Genomic DNA, 23,081 nt, shown 5'->3' with positions numbered 1-23,081 from the left:
AATGGCCCTGATTTTCAAATGAAATTGCGGGTGCGTTGGGGGAAGGGGGGTTGCGAAAATCAGGAAAATCCCGAGCAGGTGAGGAAGCCGGCCCCAAGCCGCCAAATTCTGGGTTCCCCACAGACATGCCTGTATGGGCACGTGCTTCCTGAATCCAGAATTAAAGCCGGCGGGATGATGGTTAAAGAACCAAATAGGAACATAGGAGCAGGAGTAGGCCATTCAGCCCCTCGTGCCTGCTCCGCCATTTGATGAGGTCATGGCTGATCTGTGATCTAACTCCATATACCCACCTTTGGCCCATATCCCTTAAGTACCTCATTGAGGTACTTAAGGTACTTTATTTCTGACATAGTAGATAGTTAAATCGATCAGGCAAAAATATAGTAAATAAATTAAATAAAAAACCATTAAACAAAGTTAAAAAACAAAATAAACCTAACCTTTCCACTGATGTCACCTGCACCCCCCCCCCCCCGCTCCGATGTCCGATGTCCCCCTCTCTGATGTTCCCCCTCCCCCGCGATATTTCCCTCTCCTCCCCCCCACGATCTTCAGCGCCCTCCACTCTCTGTTCCAGCGCCGGATGACGTCTCACTCTCTCTTTCACTCCCCCCGCTCCCGGCGTTGCAGCTCCTGTCGGCAGCCAACCTGTCAATCATGCTGGCTGCCGGGCACGAAACCCGGAAACAACTTTAACCACCATCAATTACACTGCGATCGTGTCGGAAACGGTAAGTTTTTTTTATTCGGGTTTGCTACGCACACCTTCGCCCCCCCCTCCCCCCGCTGCCATCCTGCCACCATTTCAAAATTGAGCCCAAACTGTTGCCCAGTTTTTCATACAGCGGACAGTGCCCTGAATGTTGTCAAGTCAGCATTTGCTATCACCATTATTCTTACACTAATACGTTCTGCCAAGAATTCATGCTTTGTATAATAAAAGGTTTTAATTTTGATTCAGCTGCAAATTAAATCGGCACATATACAGGTGGAAAAAAATTGAGATTTTTTTTATTAGCAATTAAAAATGTGGATCCAAGTATTACATTTCTTGGCCAGTTAGTTACATATTTATTAGTATCCACCTGTATTTCATTTACTCGATTTTGTTTCAACTACCTATGTACATTCTCTCTTTGGTTCTAGTCACGAGTCATATCAAGAGTTGTTGGTATTGCAATGAAAAGACGACAAAATTATATTGATTATCGTCAAATGATTGATAAGAAAAATACTTAATACCTCTTTATCCCCTCCTAAAGGATCAGGAAAAATAACAATACCTATTGGTTTAATGGATCACAATATTTCTATTATGATGATCCAATTTTAAAATCAGGAATTTGTTTCATTCATACTTTTCTATCAACTAAGTATTCCCGACAATAAATGTTTTAACTGCAGTTATAAGTTACATAGAACTTTGAGAAACATGAAAAGGCCTTTACATTCTACCAATCATCCTTGTTTCATAAATCTATCTCACCTACCCATCTTTTCATCTTAATCTTTTTTCTCCAGAAACATGTCTAATTTTCTCTTGAACTCATTTATATTGTGTGTTTCAATGGTCTGCCTATAAATTTATTCCATAATCTATTATTCTTTGGATCGAAAAGCTCCACCTACCTTCCCTTCTTACCTCCAACTTACTAATCTTTAACTTGTGTCTCCTAGTCATTGAATCCTTCACCATGATGAATAATTCGTCGATGAAAGCAAAGGTTTGTCATGCTTTGAATAGGTAATATTTTTCTTTATGTCTTTTATATGTGACTTTAATCTGAATTAAAGATTAGCTTTGGATTAGTGTAGAGGGTGGTGGTCTGTGTCAGCTTCACCTCTGACTTCTGAGCGGTTCGAATCGCTCCCACTCCCTGGGTTCTAGACCTTGGACTTATTTGGGGGTTGTGACAAAGTGCAGCAGACAACTGGTTTTGGTGCCAGAAACTTTGACCTTTATTCAAGAGAGGAAATACAACACAACAATCTTAACACTCTAATAAAATGGGGAACACTTCGGTACACACGAGGGAAATTACAGTAGAAAGATACCTCACCCCTCCCAATCCCACTGTACTAACTAAGTTGGACTCTAAAGGGCCAGAGATAATGCTCATCAAACGAATCCTTGACAGTAATTCACCCAGAGATAAGTCAGAAATAGATTGTAGAGTGGAAACTTTGCGGATCTTCGGTTTTCTCCCGAGTTGGTTTTCTTTGGTCGCGGTGGCCCAATATTACCCGGTTGGTTGGTGGCAATATTCGGTTGGTTGTTTCGTAAGGCCCTTGTTGCCGCGAGGTGCCTGATGGTCACTGGGGCTGTTGCTCTGGTTTCTTCTTCTAGAGCTGCTGACCTTCCCTGTCGAACTGCTTTCCTGTTGCCCCCTCGCCTTGTTGTTCACTGGAAGCTGCTCTCCTCCAAGAAAAAAAAAACAGACCAAGAGAAGCAGAACACCAGAGCAAGCAAGAGCCAGAGAGAGAGAGAGAGAGGTTTCGAGTTTCCACTTCTATATCCCTCTCTTACAAATGGTCTTCGTCACTTTAAAAAAAAGGTACTTCATGTCTGTTTAAACAGTTCTTACAAAGTCCTTAAGAATCTTTGATGGCTTTTTGATGGTCCCTCATCATGTTGCAATTGCTTCTCCCAATGGGTTATTGTTCATTCCGATTTTTAGAGCTTGTCACACAAGGCTTCCTTTTGTATCCAATATCCTAGGTGTTGATCGGTTTTGCTTTAAATCAAAGACATGGCCCCACCAAGTCTGGAGCAGTTGCCTCTTTCAATGGCCTATTGCCTTTCGAATTAGTGCTGAGTGTTGACCTTTCTGCTTGCCAGTAGGTTTTGCATTAAAACAGAGTCTGAAGCAATAATTCTCCCACATTCTACTGAGTGTTGTTGATTCGTCTGGTGACCTCTCACCTATCCTTCCATCTTAGGATTTGAGTCAATGGCCAAAGTTTTCCATACTCAGGGAAAAGGTGAATTTCTTTAGGGTTTTTCTCCGAGTTTTTGGGGGATCTGTGAATTTTGAGAATCTTACATTAGCTGTATCGTTACAAGGGTTTCTTTAGCCCCAAACTTTCTGGATCCCATTTGCAGACGTTACACCGCTATTTATGTTACTTCCTAGGCCGATCTTGCCGACAGGAAAATGTGCTGAAATTTCCTGCAGAGCTCATTTGCCTACATCGGAATGTAAGAGCTGGCCTAAAAAGCGCAAATTCAGCATATCCAAAATGTTCCTGAGGAATCTCAGGCGGAGCTCTATACATGCGAAGAACATAAGCCATTGTTCAGAGTGAGGTAGGAAAGTTGGAGGTAAACCTCATACTGCTTCTCGCTTTAATGTTTTGGGAACATTTCTTTACTCAGTGTGTTTCCAGTGTCTCAGCAGCATTTCCATTTATCATTCCACACACCACCCCAGTGCCACCTGAGAAAAGCAAGTCAGCCAGGAGGAGGAGGAAGAGGAGGATCTGCAACTTTTCCAGTGAAGAGCTACAGGCCTTCCTGGAGGAAACTGAGCTGGAGGGACCAATTCCAGGCAAGCAGGAAGGGCAAGCTGGCCCGTATCATCAGTCGTGACACATGGAAGGAGGTGGCACTAGCACTGAGTGTCAACTCTGTCACTCCTGGTACCTCAGATAAGTGTCAGAAGAAATTTAATGACCTGACCAGTGCTAGCAGGGTAAGACACCCAACACGCCCTCCCTTACTTCCTTGCCCATCCTGGGCATTAGCACATTCTAAATTCTCTTACATCAACACTTACACAACTGACACTTCCTACTGCAATTGGGTTAAGTGCACCTCTATCAACTATTCCTGCAGTAAACAACGAAAGGTCATCGACCTGAAACATTGGGCTCAATTTTAAAATGTCGGCAGAATGGCTGCGGGGGGTGAAGGTGCGCATGGCAAACCGGAATAAGGAAAACTTATCTTTTCTGACGCAATCGGCAGGCTGGCTGCCGACAGGAGCTGCAACGCCGAGGTGGGAGGGGAGGGGGGGGGAAGAAAGAGAGAGAGAGAGACGTCATCCGGTGCTGGAACAGAGAGTGAAGGGTGCTGAAGATTGGGGGGGGGGAAGGAGGGAAGATCAGGGGGGAGATAGGGAAAGATCGGGGTGGAGAGAGGGGAAGATCGGGGGGAGAGGAAGATCGGGGGAGAGGGGGAAATTGAGGGGGAGAGGGGGAGATCAGAGAGGGAGACATTGGGGGATGAGAGGGACATCGGAGAGGGAGAAATTGGGGCAGAGGGGGGGACATTGGAGATGGAGACATCGGGGGGAGAGGGGGCCACCTACCTTTCCACCGATGTCACCCGCACCCACCCTGCTCCGATGTCCAATGCCCCCTCTCTGATGTCCCCTTCTCCCCCAGATGTCTACCTCTCCCCCAGAGTCGTGAATCGGAAGCCATGGGAAAGCCGCCCAGGTAAGTTTAAAATCGGTTTAACTATCTACTATGTCAGAAATAAAGTACCTTAAGTACCTCAATGAGGTACATTTGGTTATTTAGCTATCATAAAGCTGGCGGGACTTCCACATTCGGGAAGTGTGCGCGCACACAGGCGCGTCTGTGGGAAATCCGGAAGTCGGCGGGTTGGGGCCGGCTTCCTCACCCGCTCGGGATTTTCCCGATTTTCGCAGCCCCCCCTGCCCCCAATGCACCCACAATTGCAATTGAAAATCGAGGCCTTTGTGTTTGAAGTGGGATTACATATTTACATGTCATGCTTGGATCAGCAATTCCTTATAATAGGAGTGAGTTAGAAACAGATCCAGCTTCTTTTTAAAAAAGATCTTACAGCAATCAGCTTCATGACACAACATGGACTAAATTATGAAACAAAAGCAAAAACTGATCAAATGCGCTGCAGTCAGTTAGTATCAGCAGTCAGTAAATCGAAAAGATAACTTAAGATTTTAGACGAGCCCCACAACACAAAACCTATCCTCAGGTGCCTTTGCACTGATGTTTGTTTAATTTGGATTTGGGAGACCAGCGACCTTGCATCAGCTCACTGCCTTTTTTTCTTCATTCTTGGAATGTGGGCATCGCTGGCAAGGCCAGCATTTAATGCCCACCCTTAGTTGCTGTTGAGAAGCTAGTGGTGAGCCACCTTCTCACCTGCAGTCCATGTGGTGAAGGTTCTTCCTCAATACTGTTGGTCAGGGAGCTCCAGGATTTTGACCCAGCGACAATGAAGTTACAGCGTTATATGTTCAAGTCAGGATGTTGTGTGACTTGGAGGGGAACTTGGAGGTGATGGTGTTACCATGCACCTCCTGAAGTCTTGGTGAGTTTCTGCAGTGCATCCTGTAGCTAGTGCACACTACGGCCACGGTGCACCAGTGATGGAGGAAGTAGATGTTTAAGCCAATCAAATGAACTGCTTTGTTCTGGATTGTGTCAAGCTGTTGGAGCTGCACCCATCCAGGAAAGTGGAGAGTATTCCATCACACTCCTGACTTGTGCCTTGTAGGTGCTAGAGAGGTTTTGGGGAGTCAGGAGGTGAGCCACGCGCCGCAGAATACCCAGCCTCTGACCTGCTCTAGTATCCATGGCATTTATGTGGCCGTTCCAGTTGAGTTTCTGGTCAATGGTGACCCCCCAGGATTTTGATGGTGGGGGACTCGGTGATGGTAATGCCATTGAATGTCAAGGAGAGGTGGTTATGCTCTCTCTTGTTGGAGACATTGCCTGACACTTGCATGGCGGAATGTTACTTGTTCTAGTAATTTACACTGGTAATGTGGCTTCCTTATTGCAGAATTGTAGACCCAGTTTTGTGGGTCTGTGATTCTGCCATTGGAATAAGGGAGCAGCATTTAGTGGTACCCGTGTACAGATACAGCCTCCCCAAATCTGAACTAAACCAATGGCAGTGGAAAAGCAGCTTTCCTCTTTCAATTGGTGTCTGAGTTTTTGCACATGACTTACATGTTTTGTTTCTATTTCAGGTTCCATTACCTAAAAAAACAAGTTATTGGAACAGTTGTTTGTGATCTGCACGGGACGTGGATCTGAAAATAGCAGATTAGGAAATGAGGAGGTGCAATGAATTTGCAAACAGAATGCTCTCAGATTTGATGAAAAAAATGTGACCTTTTACTCCCATTAATTCTGAAAATTTCCACTGTGCTACTTCTTCCAGAGTAGCCACTTGTTACAAAAATACACAAAATTAGACGCTGTAGCATCACAAAATAGATGGAAACTATCGTATTGGATAGTAAGAGCCTGATTTTATGTTTGGGTAAATATATTTCTATATTAAAATGCATTTGTATGTTAGCATTGATATTTTCTGAGGGGGGATATAATCTGCAATGGGGCATGATAGATATGAAAATAATTTACAGAGGTCACTTTGAACTTTTTTTGGAAGTTGGAAGAGGATTACAAATTGTACGCTCTAATCCATTTGTATATCACCATAGGGAGGCAGGATCTGTCAGCAACCAGAGTTCACTGTGTAGTTATTGGCATTGCACAAACAAAGAAAATTCCTTGCTTGCTTTGTGTTAGCTGAATTATCTAGCAACAACTTATTCTGAATTTTAATAGTTGTGTGGATAGATATTTAAAAATGCCATTTAAAGTGAAAGGTTTGTACAGTTCTGGCTACTAATGATTTTTTCTTCTTCTGGAAATACTGTTGTACCCGTCTAATGACTAATTAATCGATTAATCCATACAAATCATGTTATACCTCAAATCTGTGAAGGCCATTGTAAAAAATACATGGCTAAACTTTCTCTTGGACTGAAAGTGAACTAACTCACATAGGTTAATCTGTCATTAGGCAGCTACAAATATCTAATCATGATCCCTTTTATTACGTGGTAACTCTAGATAGGAAGCACGGAAATTACAATAAACAGATATTAGGACACTCTGAGGCATCGGCCGCAGCTCAGTCGTAGCACTCTCGCCTCTGAGACAGAAGGTCGTGGGTTCGAGCCCCACTGCAGACACTTGAGCGCATAATCTAGCCTCACACCCAAGTGTAGTGCAGAGGGAGTGCTGCACTGTCAGAGGTGCTGTCTGTCGGATGAGATGTTAAACTGATGCCCCACCATCAGGCGGACATAAAAGGTACCATGGCACTATTTTGAAGCAGAACTGGGGAGTTCTCCTCAGTGTCCTGGCCAATATTCATTCTCAACCAACATCATTAAAGCAGATTATCTGGTCATTTATCATATTGCTGTTTGTGGTAAAAGTTTGGAACTCTCTTCCACAAACGGCAGTTGATGCTAGCTCAATTGTTCAATTTAAATTTGAGATTGATAGATTTTTGTTAACCACGGGTATTAAGGGATATGGGGCTAAGGCGGGTATATGGAGTTAGTTCACAGATCAGCCATGATCTCATTGAATGGCTCGAGGGGCTAAATGGCCTACTCCTGTTCATATGTAGCTAATTAATGTGTGCCTCATCTCTGATTACAGAAACAAGATAATGAAAATTTATGCAAGGTTCCCAGTCAGCTGTCACAACACTTTTATCCTATCACACTCAACTATCCCCCCAATATTCGAGCCTTTCAGGAACGTGGCAGAATGGATGCTGGGGTACAAGGGATACCCCTACATACATGGCTCAAGACACCCCTTCGCAACCCCACCATGCTGATTGAAACAGGCATAATCAAAGCCATGGGGCCACCAGGATCATAACTGAACTCCTCACAAGAAATATAGGACTCCTCAAACAAAGTTTCAGGTGTCTCGACAGGTCTGGAGGCTCCCTACAATATGCCCCACAAGGAGTTTCCCGCATCATGGCGGTGTGCTGCATCCTGCACAACCGTGACATACAGAGAGGCCTGCATTTGGAGGAAGCACAGCAGCAGTCCTCATGGTATGAGAAAGACCAGGGTGAAGTCAATGAAGGGGCAGAAGAAAGAAGGTCACATCAATGCATGGTGCCTTTCTTATGAGAAGGTTTCCTAAGTCTACTACTTCTGTAAGGTCCTCCCGCAGTGGTCTCAGTGAAGCTGGTGCAAGGCTGCTGTTGCTCATGTTGGGATCTTTGAGGTGCTCGTGGCCAGTGACTTCTGGGTGCTTGAGCCTGAGAGGGCTCGGCTGCAGACTGCTGCACCTCAGCTGCTGCCAGGGGCAGTCTGGCCCAGCTGTCTTGCAGGCATCAAGGCGGGTGTTGATTGAGGGGGTGGCGAAGGAGGAAACATGCTGACGTCCTGAGAGAGGCAACACATACTGCTCCCATTGTGCCACTGCCACTCCCGTGGAGCTGAGGCTCTTCACTTCCACTGATCCGCATGAGAGCAGACCGCAGAAGAAAAGTGACTGCTTAAAAGCCCTTATCCATTCGGTCTTCCAATCTGCCCAAGGTGGACACCTGTATCTCCAATGTGGAGCCCAGAGCCTGAATGGCAGCCTTTTGAGCTTCCATGAAAGCTGCAAAGGTCGGTTACATCGAGTCTTTTTGTGAGGGCCCAACTGCAGCATCCCTGGAAGTGGCCACACTCCCCAAAGTGGGTTGCAGAGTGCGGATGCTATGCAAGATGACACCACACAGGCTGAAAGCGGACTCTTCCATACTTACAGTTATGATGCTGAAATGACTTGGCAGGCCTTCCAATGCCTGCTCTAACTGCTTGTGAGAGGCCAGCAGTTTCCGTTACAATGCTGGGCCCCTGAAGTCCTCATCTCTGCCCTGCTCAGCAGAGTTGCGAGAGGACCTCGCCCTCCCGTGAGCTGTCTCCTGGGTTGTCCCTGCCACCAGGAGCAGCTGCTCACTCGTCCTGTGTGTTTCGTCATTTGCAGACCCCTCTGACTCACTATCTAACCCATGTGGAGTGCCAATATCTGTGCCAGTGCTTGGGAGCGATGGAACGTGTGGTGGTACATCCTCTGGAGGATCGTCCTCCTCTGAGGTGCCTTCTTCTACGGGGTCCAGGTGCTGAGAAGGAAGAAAGGAAAGAGAAAAAGATAAGAGTTGGGATGGCAGTGAGAGGTTAGACATTAGCAGTTGACAGTCTTCAGAATGCAGCCTGAAGTTGTCAAACTGGCTGTACGACTTGCTGAGGTGCCAAGTAATAAGCCTATCGGCGTTACCTGCCTGGTGGGTTACAAGTAGTATGCAGTCACCCTGATCGCATAAGCCACTAGCCTTGCTTTCCCCGTGCTCCTGGCTTTTCACGGGCCACTAGTCTCTAGAGCTTCCGTGAGGACAATGATGTCAGTTGCTCCTCCTCCTCACATTATGTGCTGTTTCGTCCTGCAGAATGAGAGCACAAGAGTTAGCGAGTGAAAAATGAAAATGTGTAGGGCTTCTGCATATATTTCAACTGTGGAGAGCTGGAGAAGAAGCAAGATGGAAGTTCCACGCGATTAATTGTGTCGCTGTTATGCTGTTGAAAAGTAATTTGCTCCCACCAATGGTCAGGAGAAGTATTTGCATAAGGGTTGTCTGCAGCAGTTCGTGAGAATATCCACTGGAATAATGATTCGTGGAAATCCCATGTAAAACGGGTGTAATTTGCTGGAGTGCTGCCTTTTAAAAAAGACAGTTCTACCTGCACACAGTGGGTAAGTAAGGAACAGTGCTTGGCTCACTCATTTGCTTCTCAGATATCTTCGCTGCCTGTCTCAAATGTTTTTTTTATCATACTTTACAAATATCTACAGTGGGACCCTTTGCAATAAGCAGCCAATAAAGGCAATAGGGCATAGCACCAAGGCACAGAGGGACCAAGAACTTTCCTGACTCTGACCTGTAAGTTCTCAGAGGGTCGTGAGTCCGTGGAACTCCCTTGCCCAGAGAGCGGTGGAGGCAGGGTCATTGAATAGTTTTAAGGCCGAGTTCGATAGATTCCTGATTAACGAGGGAGTCAAAGGTTATAGTAGGTAGGCGGGAAAGTAGGGTTGAGGTCACAATCAGATCAGCCACGATCTTATCAAACGGCAGAGCAGGCTCGAGGGGCCGAATGGCCCACTCCTGCTCTTAATTCGTACGTTCGTATGGTCTCCTTGAGGAAATTGAATTAAGGTAGCACAGGCTTCTGGATGTGTGTGCCAGCAAGCCTGCTAGGAAGCTCACTTGTGACACCTGGAGGCAGTTGGTACTGGTACTGAGTGCTCCCACTCTCACCCACAGAACCACTGCAAGAAGGTCAACCATCTCACCACAGCAGGCAAACTAACGCACCAGAAAACTCTCCCCTTTCTTCATTGCCCACCCTAAACACCAGCACACACCTGCACCCTCTTAAAGCAACACTAGTACAACTAACCTTTCATACTCCACTCTGGTTAAGGGGGGCTCTAACTCAGGATCTTGCACTAATAGCAGTTATTTACATGTACAACCCTAAAACCCCTTCCTCCACTTTAACAGGCTGTTGCCCCTCGCATCTCTTACTTAACCTCCCCCACGGCACTTGGCTCACACTCCTCAACCTTCTCCTCATTTACTCAATTTTCCCCATTCACCTCTTTGGGTGAAGCTCACATACAGGACACCTTTCAGGAAAATCCTTGTATGACCTGTGCTCCCGTCTATTCCATGGGGGTGGGGTGGGGGGGGGAGTAATAAACATTGGGATCCATCCTCTTTAAAAAATAATCTGACTGTCCTTTCCTCGATCCTGTGCTGCTCCTTTGCCAACACCATGACAATGGCATACAAGGGTATGCCCATAAGGAACGTTATACCTGTTTCTGAGAAGCCCAGACCGTGGGTTGGGGGTGGGGATAGGAGGAAAATTCTTCTGGTGATCTGACCCAGTCAGAAGCAGTGAGAAGCAAGTGTGTACAGGCAGAATGGCACACAATTGCTGCAAAATTGTTTCCCAGTTATTCAGTCACTATAGAAACAGAGAAACAGGGAGGAGGATATTCAGCCCCCTCGAGCCTGCTCTGCCATTCGACTAGCTCATGGCTGATCTGCCCCTCGACTCCATTTACCCGCCTTTGATCCATATCTTTTGATACCCTTACCTAACAAAAGCCTATCTGTCACAGTCTTGAAAGCTCCAATTGACCCAGCATCCACAGCCTTTTGGGGGAGAGAGTTCCAGATTTCTGCTACATTTTATCTGAACAAGCTCTTCCTGATTTCGCTCCTGAACGGCCTAGCTCTAATTTTAAAGTTATGTCCCCTTATTCTTGATTCCCCCACCAGAGGAAATTGTTTCTCTGTATCTACCCTATCAAATCCTTTTAACATTTTAAACACCTTGGTCAGATCACTGCTCAATCATCTATACTCAGGGGAATACAAGTCAAGTTCAAGCAACCTGCCCTCGTAATTTAACCCCCTAAACCCTAGTATAAATCTGGTGAATCTGCGCTGCGCCCCCTCCAAGACCAATATATCCTTCCTGAGGTGTGGTGTCCACAAATGAACGCAGTAAACCGCATGGGGTCCGGCCAAGGCTGTATCGAACTGAAGCATAACATGTAACATCTTTGTATTCCACCCCCCTTGAGATAAAGGCCAATATTCCATTAGCCTTTCTGATTGCTTTTTGTACCTACCTACTTGCTATTAATGATTTGTGAACTTGTTCTCTCAAATCTCTGCTCCTCTACATTTCCTAGTGTCTCAACATTTAGAAAATACTCCGATTTATCTTTCTTAGGTCCAAAGTGAATGACCTCGCACCTGCTCACATTCATCTCCATTTGCCCTAGTTTGGCCACTTATTTAATCTGTCTATGTCCCTTTGCAACTTTCTGCTCTCATCTGCACTACTTACTGTCTCCTAACTTAGTGCAAATGTGGATATACAACTCTCTGGGAGTTAAATTGGATAACCCCCGAATCTGTGCGGGGGGGGTCACGGTGCGCGATTAACCCGTTGGATGAGATGTAGATTCGTGCTGTCGGATCATCTCCCTGGTTTCTGTGTGCAGCCAATGCTTCCCACGCTGTTGACTGACCACACGCACCAATATGGGCCCGATATGGGGTATGGCCAGTACTACTTAAAGGCAGCCTTAAAGGGGAGGTGCGCTGTCAATGCAATTAGTGGTGGAAGAAAAATCTAATGACTGGACCTACAAGAGAGCATGCACCAAGGTTCTCCGATGACACACTGGAGGTCTTGGTGGAGGAGGTGGACGCACGGAGAGCCATCCTGTATCTGCAGGGTCACAGGAGGCCCTTCAGACACCAGCTGTGGAGGCAGTGGGAGGAAGTGGCCCTGGAGTTGAATGCCAGGAGCATTGCACCACACACATGGATGCAGTGCAGGAAAAAGTTCAATGATTTGACACGGGTTGTCAAGGTGAGTGAATTCAAGTGTCAAGTGGCACATCCTACCAACTGCACCATTGGTCCACGCACGACAACCCCCTCACCCACCCACCAACAAATACTTCCCATCCGTACGCACGCTGCCCTTCGGATGCTGCATCTCACCCTCACATAGTAGCACACTTGCAATCCACACACCCACATTTCACAGGTCACACACACTGGTACCTAGTCAATCATGACAGGCACATCACCAAAATACCTTGCAAGACACTCACTGACAGACTTCCCACTGTCCTGCAGGAGAAGAAGGCACAGGAAAGAACGGACAGAGGACAGGCACGCCTACACGTCCTCACCCCCGTGGAGGAGACCGCGCTGTAGATCATTGGGCGGGCCGTCGCTGCAGCCGTGGCCACTGGTGGCGCTGGAGGTATCAACGATGAGGGTCTCTGCATACCTAATCCTCCTTCTCATTTCCCACATCTCTCTCATCCCATAATCTTTTCTGACTCACCTGCTGTAGATGCTGTCAGCACATATGTCTAACTTTTTCCTCTCCCCGTATCCCTTTGTCATTGCAGATACCCAAATGCCAGAGCCAGCACCGTCCGAGAAGGAGGAGGAAGAAGACACTGATAATGAAACCACACCGTCACTCAATCTGAACTCGTATCCACCAGCTCAGAGATTGACACTGCGGGTCCTTTAGAGGCTAGTTTAGAGGAGGGATCTGCACGTGGTGAGACACCGAGCACAAATGCGCAGGAGCCGGGACGGGGGGAACGGATACCACAGGTGCCAGCTCGCTGGAGGGCGAGATCGCTCACTAGTTCAGCTGCGGAGGAGTCAGATGATGACTTTGATGGGCCAGGCTACAGAAGACAGCTAATGGGTGTACACCAACAAATGCTTGGTGCACTGGAAAGCCTGCCAGAAAGCCTGTGCACAATATCAAGGAGCATGGAGGAGTCCAGCTCGAACTTGGCACAGGGCTTTGCGCAGAGCTTGGAGCCCATCCTTTCTCACGTGGAATGGGTGGTCACCTCCATCAGCGCACCTGTGGAACCCACCATGATACAATGTCTGATGACCAATATCACAGCTTTCATTGCAACACAAACATCTGCCATCAAAGCTCTAACTGCTGCATGGAATCTCAGACTGCTGCTATCGTGGCTCTGGGTTCCACTGTGGAACAGGGCTTCCAGGGTGTCACAGCACTCCAGCAATCTGTTCTCCAGGAGATCACCAGGAGTGCTGAGGGTCCACCCCGGGAGACTGGCAGTGGCGCCATGGGAGTCAAACCTGCTATCTTCTCCCAGGATGACAGCATTCCTGCTCCCACCCCTACCACTCAGCCCAGGAACATTCTCACCCATTCTATCCCGAGTAACAGATTCTGGCAGCTTCCCCATTGCTGACGTTAACCTGACAGGCCTGTAGTTATCTATGGCCTGATTTTGATCTCAAGCCGGGTGAAGATTTTCGGATGCAAAACCCAAAAGGTAAGTTGACGGTGGTAATCTGTGATCGCATCCTTACTGAGGGCAACACATTTTACTGCTGGGCTTCGCCATATAATAGAATCATAGAAAGTTATGGCACAGGAGGCGGCCATTCGGCCCATCGTGTCCTTGCCAGCCGAAAAAGAGTTGTCCAGATTAATCCCACTTTCAGGCACTATGTCCGTAGCCCTGTAGGTTACGGCACTTCAGATGCACATCCAGGCACTTTTTAAATGAGTTGGGATTTCTAGCTTTACCACCCTTTCAGGCAGTGAGTTCCAGACCCCCACCACCCTGGGTGAAAAATTTTCTCCTCAGCTCCCCTCTAATCCTTCTACCAATTACTTTAAATCTATGCCCCCTGCTCACTGACCCCTCTGCTAAGGGAAATAGGTCCTTCCTATCGACACTATCTAGTCCCGTCATAATTTTATATACGTCAATTAAATCACCCCTCAGCCTCCTTTCTTCCAAAGAAAACAACCCCAGTCTATCCAATCTTTCTCATAGCTAAAATTCTCCAGCCCTGGCAACATCCTCGTAAATCTCCTCTGTACCCTCTCTAGTGCAATCACATCTTTCCTGTGATGTGGTGACCAGAACTGTATGCAGTACTCAAGCTGTGGCCTAACCTATACAGTTCTAGCATAACCTCCCTGCTCTTATATTCTATGCCTTGGCTAATAAAGGAAAGTATCCCGTATACCTTTTTAACCACCTTATCTATCTGTCCTGCTACCTTCAGGGATCTGTGGACATGCACTCCGAGGTCCCTCACTTCCTCTGCACCTCTCAGTATTCTCCCATTTATTGTGTATTCCCTTGCCTTGTTTGCCTTCCCCAAACGCATTACCTCACACTTCTCCGGATTGAATTCCATTTGCCACTTTTCTGCCCACCTGACCAGTCCATTGATATCTTCCTGCAGTCTACAGCTTTCCTCCTCACTATCAACCACACGGCCAATTTTTTGTATCATCTGCAAACTTCTTGATCAAGCCCCCCACATTCAAGTCCAAATCATTAATATATATCACAAAAAGCAAGGGACCCAATACTGAGCCCTGCGGAACTCCACTGGAAACAACCTTCCAGTCGCAAAAACACCCGTCAACCATTATCCTTTTCTTCCTGCCACTGAGCTAATTTTGGATCCAACTAGCCACTTTCCCTTGGATCCCATGGACTTTTACTTTTTTGACCAGTCTGCCATGTGGGACCTGTTCAAAAGCCTTGCTAAAATCCATGTACACTACATCAAACATGTTACCCTCATCGACCCTCCTTGTTACCTCCTCAAAAAATTCAATCAAGTTAGTCAGACACGACCTTCCCTTAACAAATCCATGCTGACTGTCCTTGATTAACCCGTGACTTTCTAAATGACAATTTATGCTGTTCCTCAGAATCGATTCCAATAATTTACCCACCACTGAGGTTAGACTGACTGGCCTGTAGTTACTCCGTCTATCTCTTTCTCCCCTTTTAAACAATGGTACAATATTACCAGTCCTCCAATCCTCCAGCACTATGCCTGTATCCAGGGAGGATTGGAAAATGATGGTCAGAGCCTCCGTTATTTCCTCCCTTGCTTCTTTTAACAGCCTGGGATAGATTTCATCCGGGCCTGGTGATTCAACTATTTTCAAAGATGCTAATCCCCTTAATACTTCCTCTCTCATTATGTTTATCCCATCCAATATTTCACACTCCTCCTCCTTAACTACAATCTCTGCATCGTTCCCCTCTTTTGTGAAGAGAGATGCAAAGTATTCATTAAGAACCATACCCACATCTTCTGCCTCCACACATCGGCCCTTCTCTTTCCTTAGTTATCCTCTTGCTCTTTATGTATTTATAAAACATCTTTGGGTTTTCCTTGATTTTACTTGCCAGTATTTTTTCATGCCCTCTCTTTGCTATCCTAATTTCCTTTTTAATTTCACCCCTGGACTTTCTATACTCCTCTAGGCTTTCTGCAGTATTGAGTTCTCGGTGTCTGACATAAGCTTTCCTTTTTTGCCTGATCTTACCCTGTATGCTCCTTGACATCCAGGGGGTTCTAGATTTGTCAATCCCACCCTTTTTCTGTGGACATTGGGGGATCCAGGGAGAAGACCAGGGGGCCATGGAGAAGATCACAGACCAGGAGGTGGAGATTGGGGGTGGTCTGGTGCCAGGACTTGGAGATCGGAGGTCACTCGAAGAGGTTGGAGATCGGAAGATGAAATCGGAGTGTCGGGTGAAGAATTGGAGGTAGGTGGGGGGGCCACCATCTGAGGGAAGGTCCACCATCAGGAAGGGGCCCCATTTGTGTGGTTGGGGGGGGGGGGGACGGCCGATCGGAGTGGTCCTGTCGGCCATGTAAGCTTGTTGGGCCTGGAAGAAGCACTCCTGCTCCTCTGGGCCCACAGGACTCCAAAGATAACGGCGTGGAAGCAGTGAGAGAAGCCATTGCTGGAGATGCTCTGGCTACAATTCGATAGGTAAGAGTGGAACCAAGCAAGGGCAATTCCACTGAGTTGGACAATGGGGGAGGGTGGTGTGGTCAACAGTGTCAAAAGCTCCAGACAGGTCGAGGAGGACGAGGAGCGATAGTGCATCACAGTCACAATCCCAGAGGATATAATTTGCGACTTTGATTAGAGCCGTTTCAGTATTGTGCCAGGGGTAGAAGTCCAATTGGAGAGGTCCAAACAGCGGGAAAAGGTGAGCAGAGATGTGGGAGATGACAACATGTTCAAGGACTTTGGGGGTTGGAGATGGGGGCGGTAATTTTCAAAGAAAAAGGGTCGATGGTGGTTTTTTTTTAAGCGGAGTGATGACGGCGAAAGGGATGGGGACAGTACCAAGGGAGAAGGAAGCATTAACGATGTTAACTAGCATGGGAATCAGGCAGGGAAGTTGGGTGGTCAGCAATTTGGTGGGAATGGGGTCAAGTGAGGAGGAGGTGGGTCTCATGGATAAGATCGAGAGGGCATGAGGGGAGATAGAAATTAGAGAAAGACGTGGGTTCAGGGCTAGGACAGAAGGAGCCTTGGATGAGGTTTGGCTTGGTGGACAAGGGAAAGGGGGAAACAGCAAAGTTTTCCAGCGATAAAAGTCTGAGGAAAATATGGTGTAAAACGAGCGGGAGGGAATCGGGTTCAGTGTAAAGCGATCAGGAGGGAATCGGGATCAGTGTAAAACGAGCGGGAGGGAATCGGGATCAGTGTAAAACGAGGGGTAGGGAATCGGGATCAGTGTAAAACGAGCGGGAGGGAATCGGGATCAGTGTAAAACGAGCGGGAGGGAATCGGGATCAGTGTAAAACGAGCGGGAGGGAATTGGGAACAGTGTAAAATGAGGGGGAGGGAATCGAGATCAGTGTAAAACGAGCGGGAGGGAATTGGGATCAGTGCAAAACGAGCGGGAGGGAATCGGGATCAGTGTAAAACGAGCGGTGGGGAATCGGGATCAGTGTAAAACGAGGGGGAGGGAATCGGGATCAGTGTAAAATGAGCGGGAGGGAATCGGGATCAGTGTAAAACGAGCTGTAGGGAATCGGGAACAGTGTAAAACGAGCGGGAGGGAATCGGGATCAGTGCAAAACGAGGGGGAGGGAATCGGGATCAGTGTAAAACGAGCGGGAGGGAATCGGGATCAGTGTAAAACGAGCGATAGGGAATCGGGAACAGTGCAAAACGAGGGGGAGGGAATCGGGATCAGTGTAAAACGAGGGGGAGGGAATCGGGATCAGTGTAAAACGAGCGGGAGGGAATCGGGATCAGTGTAAAACGAGCGGGAGGGAATCGGGATCAGTGTAAAACGAGCGGGAAGGAATCAGGATCAGTGTAAAACGAGCGGGAGGGAATCGGGATCAGTGTAAAACGAGCGGGAGGGAATCGGGATCAGTGTAAAACGAGCGGGAAGGAATCGGGATCAGTGTAAAACGAGCGGGTGGGAATCGGGATCAGTGTAAAACGAGCGGGAGGGAATCGGGATCAGTGTAAAACGAGCGGGAGGGAATCGGGATCAGTGTAAAACGAGCGGGAGGGAATCGGGAACAGTGTAAAACGAGCGGGAGGGAATCGGGATCAGTGTAAAACGAGTGGTGGGGAATCGGGATCAGTGTAAGACGAGCGGGAGGGAATCGGGATCGGTGTAAAACGAGTGGTGGGGAATCGGGAACAGTGTAAAATGAGGTGGAGGGAATCGGGAAGAGTGTAAAATGAGGGGGAGGGAATCGGGAACAGTGTAAAATGAGGTGGAGGGAATCGGGAAGAGTGTAAAATGAGGGGGAGGGAATCGGGATCAGTGTAAAACGAGCGGTGGGGAATCGGGATCAGTGTAAAACGAGGGGGAGGGAATCGGGATCAGTGTAAAATGAGCGGGAGGGAATCGGGATCAGTGTAAAACGAGGGGTAGGGAATCGGGATCAGTGTAAAACGAGCGGGAGGGAATCGGGAACAGTGTAAAACGAGCGGGAGGGAATCGGGATCGGTGTAAAACGAGCGGGAGGGAATCGGGATCAGTGCAAAACGAGCTGTAGGGAATCGGGATCAGTGTAAAACGAGCGGGATGGAATCGGGATCAGTGTAAAACGAGCGGGAGGGAATCGGGATCAGTGTAAAACGAGCGGGAGGGAATCGGGATCAGTGTAAAACGAGCGGGAGGGAATCGGGATCAGTGTAAAACGAGTGGGAGGGAATCGGGATCAGTGTAAAACGAGCGGGAGGGAATTGGGATCAGTGCAAAACGAGCGGGAGGGAATCGGGATCAGTGTAAAACGAGCGGTGGGGAATCGGGATCAGTGTAAAACGAGGGGGAGGGAATCGGGATCAGTGTAAAATGAGCGGGAGGCAATCGGGATCAGTGTAAAACGAGCGGGAGGGAATCGGGATCAGTGTAAAACGAGTGGTGGGGAATCGGGATCAGTGTAAAACGAGCGGGAGGGAATCGGGAACAGTGTAAAACGAGCGGGAGGGAATCGGGATCAGTGTAAAACGAGCGATAGGGAATCGGGAACAGTGTAAAACGAGCGGGAGGGAATCGGGATCAGTGCAAAACTAAGGGGAGGGAATCGGGATCAGTGTAAAACGAGCGGGAGGGAATCGGGATCAGTGTAAAACGAGCGGGAAGGAATCAGGATCAGTGTAAAACGAGCGGGAGGGAATCGGGATCAGTGTAAAACGAGCGGGAGGGAATCGGGATCAGTGTAAAACGAGCTGTAGGGAATCGGGAACAGTGTAAAACGAGCGGGAGGGAATCGGGATCAGTGCAAAACGAGGGGGAGGGAATCGGGATCAGTGTAAAACGAGCGGGAGGGAATCGGGATCAGTGTAAAACGAGCGATAGGGAATCGGGAATAGTGCAAAACGAGGGGGAGGGAATCGGGATCAGTGTAAAACGAGGGGGAGGGAATCGGGATCAGTGTAAAACGAGCGGGAGGGAATCGGGATCAGTGTAAAACGAGCGGGAGGGAATCGGGATCAGTGTAAAACGAGCGGGAAGGAATCAGGATCAGTGTAAAACGAGCGGGAGGGAATCGGGATCAGTGTAAAACGAGCGGGAGGGAATCGGGATCAGTGTAAAACGAGCGGGAAGGAATCGGGATCAGTGTAAAACGAGCGGGTGGGAATCGGGATCAGTGTAAAACGAGGGGGAGGGAATCGGGATCAGTGTAAAACGAGCGGGAGGGAATCGGGATCAGTGTAAAACGAGCGATAGGGAATCGGGAATAGTGCAAAACGAGGGGGAGGGAATCGGGATCAGTGTAAAACGAGGGGGAGGGAATCGGGATCAGTGTAAAACGAGCGGGAGGGAATCGGGATCAGTGTAAAACGAGCGGGAGGGAATCGGGATCAGTGTAAAACGAGCGGGAAGGAATCAGGATCAGTGTAAAACGAGCGGGAGGGAATCGGGATCAGTGTAAAACGAGCGGGAGGGAATCGGGATCAGTGTAAAACGAGCGGGAAGGAATCGGGATCAGTGTAAAACGAGCGGGTGGGAATCGGGATCAGTGTAAAACGAGCGGGAGGGAATCGGGATCAGTGTAAAACGAGCGGGAGGGAATCGGGATCAGTGTAAAACGAGCGGGAGGGAATCGGGAACAGTGTAAAACGAGCGGGAGGGAATCGGGATCAGTGTAAAACGAGTGGTGGGGAATCGGGATCAGTGTAAGACGAGCGGGAGGGAATCGGGATCGCTGTAAAACGAGTGGTGGGGAATCGGGAACAGTGTAAAATGAGGTGGAGGGAATCGGGAAGAGTGTAAAATGAGGGGGAGGGAATCGGGAAAAGTGTAAAATGAGGTGGAGGGAATCGGGAAGAGTGTAAAATGAGGGGGAGGGAATCGGGATCAGTGTAAAATGAGCGGGAGGGAATCGGGATCAGTGTAAAACGAGGGGTAGGGAATCGGGATCAGTGTAAAACGAGCGGGAGGGAATCGGGAACAGTGTAAAACGAGCGGGAGGGAATCGGGATCGGTGTAAAACGAGCGGGAGGGAATCGGGATCAGTGCAAAACGAGCTGTAGGGAATCGGGATCAGTGTAAAACAAGCGGGAGGGAATCGGGATCGGTGTAAAACGAGCGGGAGGGAATCGGGATCGGTGTAAAACGAGCTGTAGGGAATCGGGATCAGTGTAAAACGAGCGGGAGGGAATCGGGATCAGTGTAAAACGAGCGGGAGGGAATCGGGATCAGTGTAAAACGAGCGGGAGGGAATCGGGATCAGTGTAAAACGAGCGGGAGGGAATCGGGATCAGTGTAAAACGAGTGGGAGGGAATCGGGATCAGTGTAAAACGAGCGGGAGGGAATTGGGATCAGTGCAAAACGAGCGGGAGGGAATCGGGATCAGTGTAAAACGAGCGGTGGGGAATCGGGATCAGTGTAAAACGAGGGGGAGGGAATCGGGATCAGTGTAAAATGAGCGGGAGGCATTCGGGATCAGTGTAAAACGAGCGGGAGGGAATCGGGATCAGTGTAAAACGAGTGGTGGGGAATCGGGATCAGTGTAAAACGAGCGGGAGGGAATCGGGAACAGTGTAAAACGAGCGGGAGGGAATCGGGATCAGTGTAAAACGAGCGATAGGGAATCGGGAACAGTGTAAAACGAGCGGGAGGGAATCGGGATCAGTGCAAAACTAAGGGGAGGGAATCGGGATCAGTGTAAAACGAGCGGGAGGGAATCGGGATCAGTGTAAAACGAGCGGGAAGGAATCAGGATCAGTGTAAAACGAGCGGGAGGGAATCGGGATCAGTGTAAAACGAGCGGGAGGGAATCGGGAACAGTGTAAAACGAGCGGGAGGGAATCGGGATCAGTGTAAAACGAGCGGGAGGGAATCGGGATCAGTGTAAAACGAGCGGTAGGGAATCGGGATCAGTGTAAAACGAGTGGTGGGGAATCGGGAACAGTGTAAAACGAGCGGGAGGGAATCGGGATCAGTGTAAAACGAGCGGGAGGGAATCGGGAACAGTGTAAAACGAGCGGGAGGGAATCGGGATCAGTGTAAAACGAGCGGGAGGGAATCGAGATCAGTGTAAAACGAGCGGGAGGGAATCGGGATCAGTGTAAAACGAGCGGGAGGGAATCGGGAACAGTGTAAAACGAGCGGGAGGGAATCGGGATCAGTGTAAAACGAGTGGTGGGGAATCGGGATCAGTGTAAAACGAGTGGTGGGGAATCGGGATCAGTGTAAAACGAGCGGGAGGGAATCGGGATCAGTGTAAAACGAGCGGGAGGGAATCGGGATCAGTGTAAAACGAGTGGTGGGGAATCGGGATCAGTGTAAAACGAGCGGGAGGGAATCGGGATCAGTGTAAAACGAGGGGGAGGGAATCGGGATCAGTGTAAAACGAGCGGGAGGGAATCGGGATCAGTGCAAAACGAGCGGGAGGGAATCGGGATCAGTGCAAAACGAGCGGGAGGGAATCGGGATCAGTGCAAAACGAGGGGGAGGGAATCGGGATCAGTGTAAAACGTGCGGGAGGGAATCGGGATCAGTGTAAAACGAGCGGGAGGGAATCGGGAACAGTGTAAAACGAGTGGTGGGGAATCGGGATCAGTGTAAAACGAGCGGGAGGGAATCGGGATCAGTGTAAAACGAGCGGGAGGGAATCGAGATCAGTGTAAAACGAGGGGTAGGGAATCGGGATCAGTGTAAGACGAGCGGGAGGGAATCGGGAACAGTGTAAAACGAGCGGGAGGGAATCGGGATCAGTGTAAGACGAGCGGGAGGGAATCGGGATCAGTGTAAAACGAGCGGGAGGGAATCGGGAACAGTGTAAAACGAGCGGGAGGGAATCGGGAACAGTGTAAAACGAGCGGGAGGGAATCGGGATCAGTGTAAAACGAGCGGGAGGGAATCGGGAACAGTGTAAAACGAGCGGGAGGGAATCGGGATCAGTGTAAAACGAGCGGGAGGGAATCGAGATCAGTGTAAAACGAGCGGGAGGGAATCGGGATCAGTGTAAAACGAGCGGGAGGGAATCGGGAACAGTGTAAAACGAGCGGGAGGGAATCGGGATCAGTGTAAAACGAGTGGTGGGGAATCGGGATCAGTGTAAAACGAGTGGTGGGGAATCGGGATCAGTGTAAAACGAGCGGGAGGGAATCGGGATCAGTGTAAAACGAGCGGGAGGGAATCGGGATCAGTGTAAAACGAGTGGTGGGGAATCGGGATCAGTGTAAAACGAGCGGGAGGGAATCGGGATCAGTGTAAAACGAGGGGGAGGGAATCGGGATCAGTGTAAAACGAGCGGGAGGGAATCGGGATCAGTGCAAAACGAGCGGGAGGGAATCGGGATCAGTGCAAAACGAGCGGGAGGGAATCGGGATCAGTGCAAAACGAGGGGGAGGGAATCGGGATCAGTGTAAAACGTGCGGGAGGGAATCGGGATCAGTGTAAAACGAGCGGGAGGGAATCGGGAACAGTGTAAAACGAGTGGTGGGGAATCGGGATCAGTGTAAAACGAGCGGGAGGGAATCGGGATCAGTGTAAAACGAGCGGGAGGGAATCGAGATCAGTGTAAAACGAGGGGTAGGGAATCGGGATCAGTGTAAGACGAGCGGGAGGGAATCGGGAACAGTGTAAAACGAGCGGGAGGGAATCGGGATCAGTGTAAGACGAGCGGGAGGGAATCGGGATCAGTGTAAAACGAGGGGGAGGGAATCGGGATCAGTGTAAAACGTGCGGGAGGGAATCGGGATCAGTGTAAAACGAGCGGGAGGGAATCGGGATCAGTGTAAAACGAGCGGGAAGGAATCGGGATCAGTGTAAAACGAGCGGTAGGGAATCGGGATCAGTGTAAAACGAGCGGGAGGGAATCGGGATCAGTGTAAAACGAGCG

The sequence above is a fragment of the Heptranchias perlo genome, chromosome 5, assembly GCF_035084215.1.
Source record: "Heptranchias perlo isolate sHepPer1 chromosome 5, sHepPer1.hap1, whole genome shotgun sequence".
Lineage (NCBI taxonomy): Eukaryota > Metazoa > Chordata > Chondrichthyes > Hexanchiformes > Hexanchidae > Heptranchias > Heptranchias perlo.
This window is presented reverse-complemented; position numbering follows the sequence as displayed.